Source organism: Gorilla gorilla, chromosome 9, assembly GCF_029281585.2.
Source record: "Gorilla gorilla gorilla isolate KB3781 chromosome 9, NHGRI_mGorGor1-v2.1_pri, whole genome shotgun sequence".
Taxonomy (NCBI): domain Eukaryota; kingdom Metazoa; phylum Chordata; class Mammalia; order Primates; family Hominidae; genus Gorilla; species Gorilla gorilla.
This window is the reverse complement of record NC_073233.2, coordinates 9918371-9927992: the sequence shown is the minus strand read 5'-3', so window position 1 is coordinate 9927992 and position 9622 is coordinate 9918371.

Genomic DNA, 9622 nt, shown 5'->3' with positions numbered 1-9622 from the left:
TGGATCTTTTGAGGTCAGGAGTTCAAGACCAGCCTGGCTAACATGGTGAAATCCTGTCTCTACTAAGTACAAAAATTAGCCAGACAGTGGTGGCATGGGCCTGTAATCCCAGCTACTCAGGAGGCAGGAGAATCACTTGAGTCTGGGAGGCAGAGGTTGCAGTGAGCTGAGATTGCACCACTGCACTCTAGTCTGGGTGACAGAGTGAGACCCTGTCTCAAAAACAAACAAACAAATACCTCACTGCATGAGGCCACTGAGATTTGGGGATTGTTGTTACTGCACCAGAACCCAAATCATCCTGACCGCTAGGGTGTCCTAACTAGGGTTTCTTACCAAAAGCAAAGGCATTTTTATACCTAAAGCAAAGGCATTTTTAAAGTTCGTGACATTTAAACAAAAGAGCAAATACCAATATCTACCACTTTGTCAGGCTAACAAACCCAAACAAAGCCAACAGCCAGAAGTTAAAATAAACAGATCATTAGGTTGAAAATAGAACTGTCAAAACAGGCACAATTGACTTCATTTAGTGATTGCAAAGAACATCAGGCAAGACACAGGTGTGGTCATCATAACATTTATCACATGCTTAATTGCACATGTTTGACTAAGAAAAACACAAAGAATTTAAGCTCATCTGTAGTTCAAAGTGCCTATCCGTGTATTTATCTATTCATCCTGATTTATTTATTGAGCAACTCTTTTGTGCCAGGCACTGTGCTGTGTTGCGGGACGTGAGGGACCCCAAACGGAGGGACCAGCTGAAGCCATGACAGAAGAACATGGATTATGAAGATTTTATGGACATTTATTAGTTCCCCAGATTACTACTTTTGTACTTTCTTATGCCTGTCTTTACTGCAATCTCTAAACATGAATTGTGAAGATTTCATGGACACTTATCACTTCCCCAGTCAATACCCTTGTGATTTCCTATGCCTGTCTTTACTTTAATCTCTTAATCCTGTCAGCCGAGAAGGATGTATATCGTCTCAGAACCTGTAATAATTGCGTTAAGTACACAAATTGTACAGCATGTGTGTTTGAGCAACATGAAATATGGGCACCCTGAAAAAAGAACAAGATAACAGCAATTGTTCAGGAAATAAGAGAGATAACCTTAAACTCTGACCGCCGGTGAGCTGGGCAGAACAGAACCATATTTCTCTTCTTTCAAAAGCAAATGGGAGAAATATCATTGAATTCCTTTTCTCAGCATGGAACGTCCCTGAGAAAGAGAATGTGCACCTAGGGATAGGTCTCTGAACTGGCCCCCCCAGGGCGTACCTGTCTCTTATGGGTCAAGATTGCAGAGGTGAAATAAACTCCAGTCTCCCATAGTGCTCCCAGGTTTATTAGGAAGAGAAAATTCCCACCTAATAAACTTTGGTCAGACGGGTTGATCTCAAAACCCTATCTCCTGATAAGATGTTATCAATGACAATGGTGCCAAAACTTCATTAGCAATTTTAATTTCACTTCGGTCCTGTGGTCCTGTGATCTTGCCCTGTCTCCACTTGCCTTGTGATATTCTATTACCCTGTTAAGTACTTGATGTCTGTCACCAACACCTATTCGTATACCCCCTCCCCTTTTGAAACTCTCTAATAAAAACTTGCTGGTTTTTGTGGCTTGTGGGGCATCACGGATCCTACCAATGTGTGATGTCTCCCCTGGATGCCCAGCTTTAAAATTTCTCTCTTTTGTACTCTGTCCTTTTATTTCTCAAGCCAGTCAATGCTTAGGAAAATAGAAAAGAACCTACCTGATTATCAAGGCAGGTCCCCCGATAGTGTTGGGTGGTGGTAATGCAATGATGAAGATGGCAGGCATGCCTCTACCCTCCAGGAGTTTCTAGGATACAGAGGGGGACAAACAAAAAATAAGTAAATCCATGAAAGAAATATAGGTGGAACCTGCCCCCAATATTTCAATGTGGGTTCTTTCTATTTTCCATAAGTGTCAGTCAGCTGAGAAATAAAGAGAGACACTACAAAGAGAGGAATTTTACAGCTGGGCTGCTGGGGGTGACATTACACATCAGTAGGGCCGTGATGCCCCCTGAGTCTCAGATGAGCAAGTTTTTATTAAGGGCTTCAAAAGGGGAGTGTGTGTAAGAACAGGGAATACGTACAAAGGTCACACGCTTCAAAGGGTAAAAAGCAGAACTACTACTAAGGGTCTAACAAAGATCACATGCTTCTGAGGGAACAGGACAAAGGGCAAAAGCAGAACTACTGATAAGTGTCCAGCAAAGATCACAAAGCAAAGGGCAAAAGCAGAACCACTGATAAGGGTCTATGTTCATTCACGCATGTATTGTCTTGATAAACATCTTAAACAACAGAAAACAGGGTTCAAATGCAGAGAACCAGTCTGACCACAGATATATCAGGGCGGAGTTTTTCTCCACCCTAGTAAGCCTTTGGGTACTGCAGGAGACCAGGGCGTATCTCAGTCCTTATCTCAACCACATAAGAAAGACATTCCCAGAGCAGCCATTTATAGACCTTCCCCCAGGAATGCATTCCTTTCCCAGGGTATTACTATTAATATTCCTTGCTAGGAAAAGAATTTAGTGATATCTCTCCTGCTTGCACATCCGTTTATAGACTCTCTGCAAGAAGAAACATATGGCTCTTTTTGCCCAACCCTGCAGGCAGTCAGACCTTATGGTTGTCTTCCTTTGTTCCCTAAAAATTGCTGTTATTCTCTTCAAGGTGCACTGATTTCATATTGTTGAAACATGTTTTACAATCAATTTGTATAGTTAACACAATTATCACAGTGGTCCTGAGGTGATGTACATCCTTAGCTTATGAATATAACAGAATTAAGAGATTAAAGACAGGCATAAGAAATTATAAAAGTATTATTTGGGAACTGATAAATGTCCATGAAATCTTCACCATTTATGTTCCCCTACCATGGCTCCAGCCAGTCCCTCTCCATTTGGGGTCCCTGACTTCCCACAACAAGAAACAATAAGAGGTTAAAGTGGAGAAGAGCTGGGAAGTCCACTTTATAAAGGGGTCAGGAAAGAGCTGTCTGTGGAAGCACCATTTTAGCTGAGACCTAAAGGATGGTCTAATCTGGGGAGGTGCAGAGGAAAATCATTCCAGGCTGAAGCAGCAAGTGCAAAGGCCCTGTTGTGGAAAAAGGTTTGAAAGTCCAAGAAAACAAAAGGAGGCCACAGTGGCTGAAATAGAGTAGGCCAAGGGCAGGAGATAGGAGAGGGCTGGAGAGGTGGCAGGAACGGGCAGAAGACTCGGGGTCTCGATTTTATTCTATGTACCATGCATGGGCAGGAAAGGCAGGGATGAGACTCAATGGACACCTTAAGATCACTGAAGCTGCCAGGTAGGAAATGTATTGCTGAGCATGGAGAGCAGGTGCAGAGTACCAGTTAAGACCAGTTAGGAGGCTGCTGCTGTAGCCCAGCTGAGATAGTGGTGTCCTAGGCAAAGATAATGACAGTGAAGCTAGAGAGAGTGGACAAGTTGGATAAAGTTTAGAATCATAGGACTTGCTGACTGGAGAAGAGGGCGAAAGCAGAGTTAGCACAACACATGAGTTATGACCACCTTGAGCAGCTCAGCAGGGGGTGGTGCCATTTACAGAACAGAGATGGCATGGACAGAGCCCATGGAGAAGGAGGAGGAAAAAGAGAGTTTGGCTTTGGGTTTTTTTTAAAGACAGGGTCTCCAGCTGTGTCACCCAGGCTGGAGTGCATTGGTGCAATCATAGCTCTTTGCAGCCTCAAACTCCTGGGCTCAAGTGATCCTCCTGCCTCAGCCTGCCACGTAGCAGGACTACAGATCCTACAGATGCACATCACCATGGCTAGCTTTTTTTTTTTTTTTTTGTAGGTAGGGAGTCTCACTGTGTTTTCCAGGCTGGCTTCAAACTCCTGACCTCAAGTAATCCTCCCACCTCAGCCTCCCATAGCACTGGGATTACAGCCATCACCTACCACTCCAAGCCATGAATTTGGCTTTGGATGTAACAAGGTTGAGGTGTTCATGAGTTGACAAGTGGAAAAAACAAGAAAGAAGTTGAGTGTTTAAGACTGCTGTTTGAAGGAGAAGTCTAGCCTCAAGACAAAAGTTCAGGACTCATCAGCTGAGAAATGGCACTGAAAATTATGTAAATGGATAAGTTCAGCTAGCAAACAAGTCCAGAGAGAGCAGAAAGTCCAGAGAGAGCAGAAAGTCCAGAGAGAGCAGCACTGGGCTATGCACCTAGCCTAATGCCACCCTGCTCCTCCCAGTCCCTGTGTTATGCTGGAGAGGGTTCAGCCTCTGGTGAGTTTCACCAAACCCCCACATCTGTTTCTTCTGAGATCTTCTCTAAAATCCCCTCTTTTATACTTAGTGAAATGGGATTCTCTTTTTCCCATCCAGCTTAAGCAAAAACTTTTGACTATGAGAAGAATGAGGATGCATTTAGTATCTGTTCTGCATGGCTAATTCCATCAAAGATTTCTCATTATTCATGCCTGGCAGTCTCATTTTCTTTTGCCTCTAAGAGCACAGTCATAACCTTAATTACTGACCTTTTCACTCTTCTAATACCAGCGATTTCCCCCATCTCAGTTCTCAGGAAGTTCTGTTCACAGAATTATCTCCTGAATCCTCGCCTGGAGATAGAAATTGTTCTCTGTGGCCATTTATTCCCCCTCTAATTCTTATAAAAAAACTCAGTGATCTCTGAGCATCAAATATTAAACTCAAGCTCAGCAGATCATGATTCTGGCTTGTCTCTCTCTCCAGCCTGTGGGTTAAGAGCTTTGCAACATTTGCAGAGAAGACACCAAATTCTCAGGAGGCCAGAGTTTCCAAAGGTACTGGTCACTCTTGCTCTCTTTCTCCTGCTCAAAATTCAGCACTAGAGTGTGTTACACCATTGCACCTGCAGAGGAGTTCATCTGACTCTAGGGACTACAGAGGAGAGAGATGGACAAACTAACAGGCATTCAGAAAATGACTACCACAATGGGGAAGAAAATGAAAGTCAAACCAAATAGGCAATGGTCAAAAAAAGAAAAAAAATCTAGAGGGCAGCTGCAGTGGCTCACACGTGTAATCCCAGCACTTTGGGAGGCTGAGGCAGGTGGATCACTTGATATCAGGAGTTCGAGACCAGCCTGGGCAACATAGTGAAATCACATCTCTACTAAAAATACAAAAATTAGCCAGGTGTGGTGGTGGGCGCCTGTAATCTCAGCATTTTGTGAGGCTGAGGTGGGTGGATAACCTGATGTCAGGAGTTTGAGACCAGTCTGGCCAACATGGTGAAACCCTATTTCTATTAAAAAATACAAATATTAGCCAGGTGTGGTGGCAGGTGTCTGTAATCCCAGCTACTTGGGAGGCTGAGGCAGGAGAATTGCTTGAACCCAGGAGACAGAGGTTGTGGCGAGTAAAGATTGCACCACTGCACTCCAGCCTGGGCAACAGTGAGACTTTGTCTCAAAAAAAAAAAAAAAAAACCTAGAGATGTCCATCCAGGCTGAAGAGTATATTCCAGAGCAGAGGTTGGGACACTATGGCCCATGGGCCAAATCTGACCTGCTTGCGCATGTGTTTGTCAATAAAGTTCTATTGAAACGCAGCCATGCACATTTGCTACATATTGTCTATGGCTGCTGGATTTGGCTGTTCTCTCATGCTATAAAGAAATACCTGAGGCTGGGTAATATATAAAGAAAAGAGGTTTAATTGGCTCACAGTTTTGTAGGTTATACAGGGAGCATGACACTGACATCTGCTGAGCTTCTGTGGAGGCCTCAGGAAACTTACAATGATGGCAGAAGGTGAAGCAGGAGCAAGAGAGTAAGGAGGGAGGTGCTACACAGTCGTAAACAACCCCATCTTGCAAGAACTCACTCACTATTGCAAGGACAGCACCAAAGGAATGATGCTAAATCATGAGAAATCCACCCCCATGATCCAATCTCTTCCCACCAGGCCCCACCTCTAGCACTGGGGACAGCTTTTATCTTGGCTTTTTCACGGCAGCCCCTTCCTCAAGGACTTAACTTGTGCAAGCTGACTCTTAGCACATCTAAGAATGCAATTAACTGGTAAGATACTGTGGGGCGAGCCATATCTGCAGTTCCCAGGAATTTGTCCAATTGATAATGCCTAAAGCCCCACGTCTATCGCTTTGTAATAGTCTTAAAGCCCTTAGACCTAGAACTGTTTACTTTCCTGTAACAATTTATCCTTCTAACTTTTTTGCCTACTTTACTTCTGTAAAATTCCTTTAACTAGACCCGTTTCCCCTTTCTAAACTGAAGTATAAAAGAAAATCTAGCCCTTTCTTCGGGGCCAAGAGAACTTTAAGAGTTAGCCATTTCTTGGCCGCCGGCTAAATAAGCAGATTCTTAATTCATGTGAAAGTGTGGCATTTTCTTCATTCAAGTACAACATTTGGATTCCCCAGCGAGAAACGCCACGAGGCGAGAGCCGGACTCGCTCCGGGCTCCCCCGGAAGGATGGCCGGCTTCTGGGGGGTGCCACCTAAAAAAAAATTTTCAGGTCCTCGAAAGGTGACCGTCTTCCAGAGGAGAGCGGATCGACTACCGTGTGGGTGCCCATAAAAATTCCACCTCTGAGTCCTCGACTTCTGACCCTGAGGTCAGGTAGGTCAGATTTGACTTCAGTTCTAGTAAGAGGGAAGCGGCCCTGATCAGGGTGTCCCTCTTTTGACTCTGCCTGTTTCTCTAGGACGCTAGAAGGTAGAGCCCTGGTTTTCTGTTAGGCACCTGTGTGTCTCTTTCTAGGAGGGAAGTGGCCCTGACAGGGGCCCTCCCTTGACTCAGTCCACATCCCAGGATGCTGGAGGACTGAGTCCTGGTTTCTGGCAGACCGGTCACTCTCTCTCTCTCTTTTTGTATCTCTCATCTTTCTCTTGTTCAAGTTTCCTGAAGAATCTCCAAGAAAGAAAAAAAAAACTATTATATACTCTGTGTGAATAATGAATGAATGAGGGAGGACAAGGGCTTGCGCTTGTCCTCCAATTTGTAGCTCCACGGCGAAAGCTATGGAGTTCAAGTAGACCCTCACCTGCGGTTCCTTGGCTACCTCATAAGGCTTAAGGCAGCATCAGGCATAGCTTGATCTGAGCCGGAAGTTTATACCGGCCTGCCAATTCTAAGAGGAGCCCAAGTCCCCTCAGGGGGAGCGGCCAGGCAGGCATCTGACTGATCCCATCACAGGAACCCCTCCCCTTGTCTGTCTTAAAAAAAAAAAAAAAAAAAGGAAGAAACTGTCGTAACTGTTTACATGCCCTAAAGTCAATTGTTTGTTTTATATTGATCTGTTCAGAGTCTATTGTCTTGTTAGTAGTTGTCAAAGTTTTGCATGTCAAGACGTTGATATTGCCCAAGACGTCTAAGTAAAAACTTCTTCAAAGTCCTTAATGCTGATTTTTTGTCACAGGAGGTTAAATTTCTCATCAATCTTTTAGGCTGGCCACCACAGTCCTGTCTTTCCTGCCAGAAGCAAGTCAAGTGTTGTTACAAGAACAAGTGTGAAAAACATTTGCCTGATTAAGATTTCTAGCACCATGAAAGTTGTGAGTATTTAGATCGTCATACTCCTCGTCCAAGTGATTAGACGTCCTCTAAACTAAACCAGTAGTGAGTTCAAAACAGCCACCCTGCAGATTTCCTTGCTCACCTCTCTTGTCATTCTGTAACTTTTCCTGTGCCCTTAAGTAGAACACTGTGTAAAGAAATGTACGCCCGTACTGCTTTACTTCGTTTAGATTCTTACTCTGTTCCTCTGTGGCTACTCTCCCACCTTAAAAATGATCCGAGTAGTCCTTTTCCACCTTGTCCCTGCCCCCTATCCCACACATCTCGTTTTACGGTGCGACAGCAAGTTTACCGTCTCCAGGACTTGGCTCTGCTCTCACTCCTTAAACCCTTAAAAGAAAAAGCTAAGTTTAAGCTATTTGTGTTTAAGTCATAAAGACACCAAAAGTATTTAAAGTGCAGATCTAGAAGAAGAAGAACGCCTAGATCAAACTGACCCAGAAGATCTCAGGCTGGCTCTAGTCCTCCTCCCTCAATCTTAAAGCTACAGCAATGTAGCAAGTAGTATTAGCTGTTGTAGTTTTTCTGCTCTTTCTAGTCATGTTGATTCTGTTCTTTCACTACTCCAGTCCCCCAAGAAATAAGTTTCTCTGTCCATGCTAAGTTTTATATCTATGCTCAAATCTTATTAAATTGCCTTCAAAAAAAAAAAAACACTTCCTCCCAGCCTTGTAAAGTTAAAGCCCTCTCCAACATATGCTGCAGAATTTTCCTCTCAGTTTCTCAGAGGATTATAAAGTCCGCCTTAAAAAAGGCAAGCTCCAGACACTCTGCAATATAAAACGGCCAAAGTTTAAAGTCAAGTGGCCCCCTAAAGGGTCATTGAACCTCACAATTGTTCAAGCTGTGTGGCAGGTTGTTACTGAAACTCCTAGCCACTCTGATCAGTTTCCCTACATTGATCAATAGCTAAGTTTAGTCAGGAACCCCCTCCATAGCTCCGCTCATGCGCATTCATAATTCTACCTCCAAGGTCCTCCTAAGCCAGACCGCGTTTTCGCCTCGACCCTCAGCCGGTTCAGCTCCCCCTGTACTGCCTCCCTCTGAAGAAGAGAGTCTCCCTCACCCAGTCCCACCGCCTTATAACCAGCCTTCTCCCTTAAAGTTATCCCGTGTCTCCTCGACGACGTCCCCTGTAGGCTCGCCACCCATTGCCTCTCAATCATGACCGTGGCAGGAAGAAGTAGCCCCTCTACTACCGCTGAGAGAGGCACAAGTCCCTCCAGGTGACGAGCGCTCAGCACCCTTCTTAGTTTGTGTTCCTTTTTCTACTTCTGACTTATATAATTAGAAAACCCATAATCCTCCCTTCTCTGAAAAGCCCCAGGCTTTGACCTCTCTGACAGACTCTGTACTCCGGACTCACCCGCCCACCTAAGATGATTGCTAACAGCTCCTTTTAACCCTTTTCACCTCTGAAAAGAAAGAACGTATCCAAAAAGAAGCCAAAAAGTACTTCCTCACATCAGCCAATAGACCGAAAGAAGCTAGAGACCTCCTTGAGAGGTCTTTCCCTCTACCCGGCCTAACTGGGACCCAAATTCCTCAAGTAGAAAGGGAGCTTCAGACGATTTTCACCGGTATCTCCTCGCAAGTATTAAAAGAGCCGCTCAGAAAGCCATAAACTTGTCTAAGACGACCGAAGTTGTCCAAAGGCCCGATAAGTCACCAAGAACGTTTTTAGAGCACCTCCAGGAGGCTTATCGGATTTACACCCCTTTTGACCCGGCAGCTCCCAAAAATAGCCATGCTCTTAATTTAGCATTTGTGGCTCAGGCAGCCCCGGATATTAAAAAGAAACTCCAAAAACTAGAAAGATTTGCTAGAATAAACATCAGTCAGCTTTTAGAAATAGCCCAAAAAGTTTTTGACCATAAAAAGTTTAAAAAACAAAAACAAGGAACACAGGCAGCTGAAAAGGCTGCTGATAAAGCATTCAAAAGACAAACAAAAATCTTAGAGGCAGCTATCCAAGAAGTACAGAATGAAATAGCCCGTTAATTTAGCATTAACTGA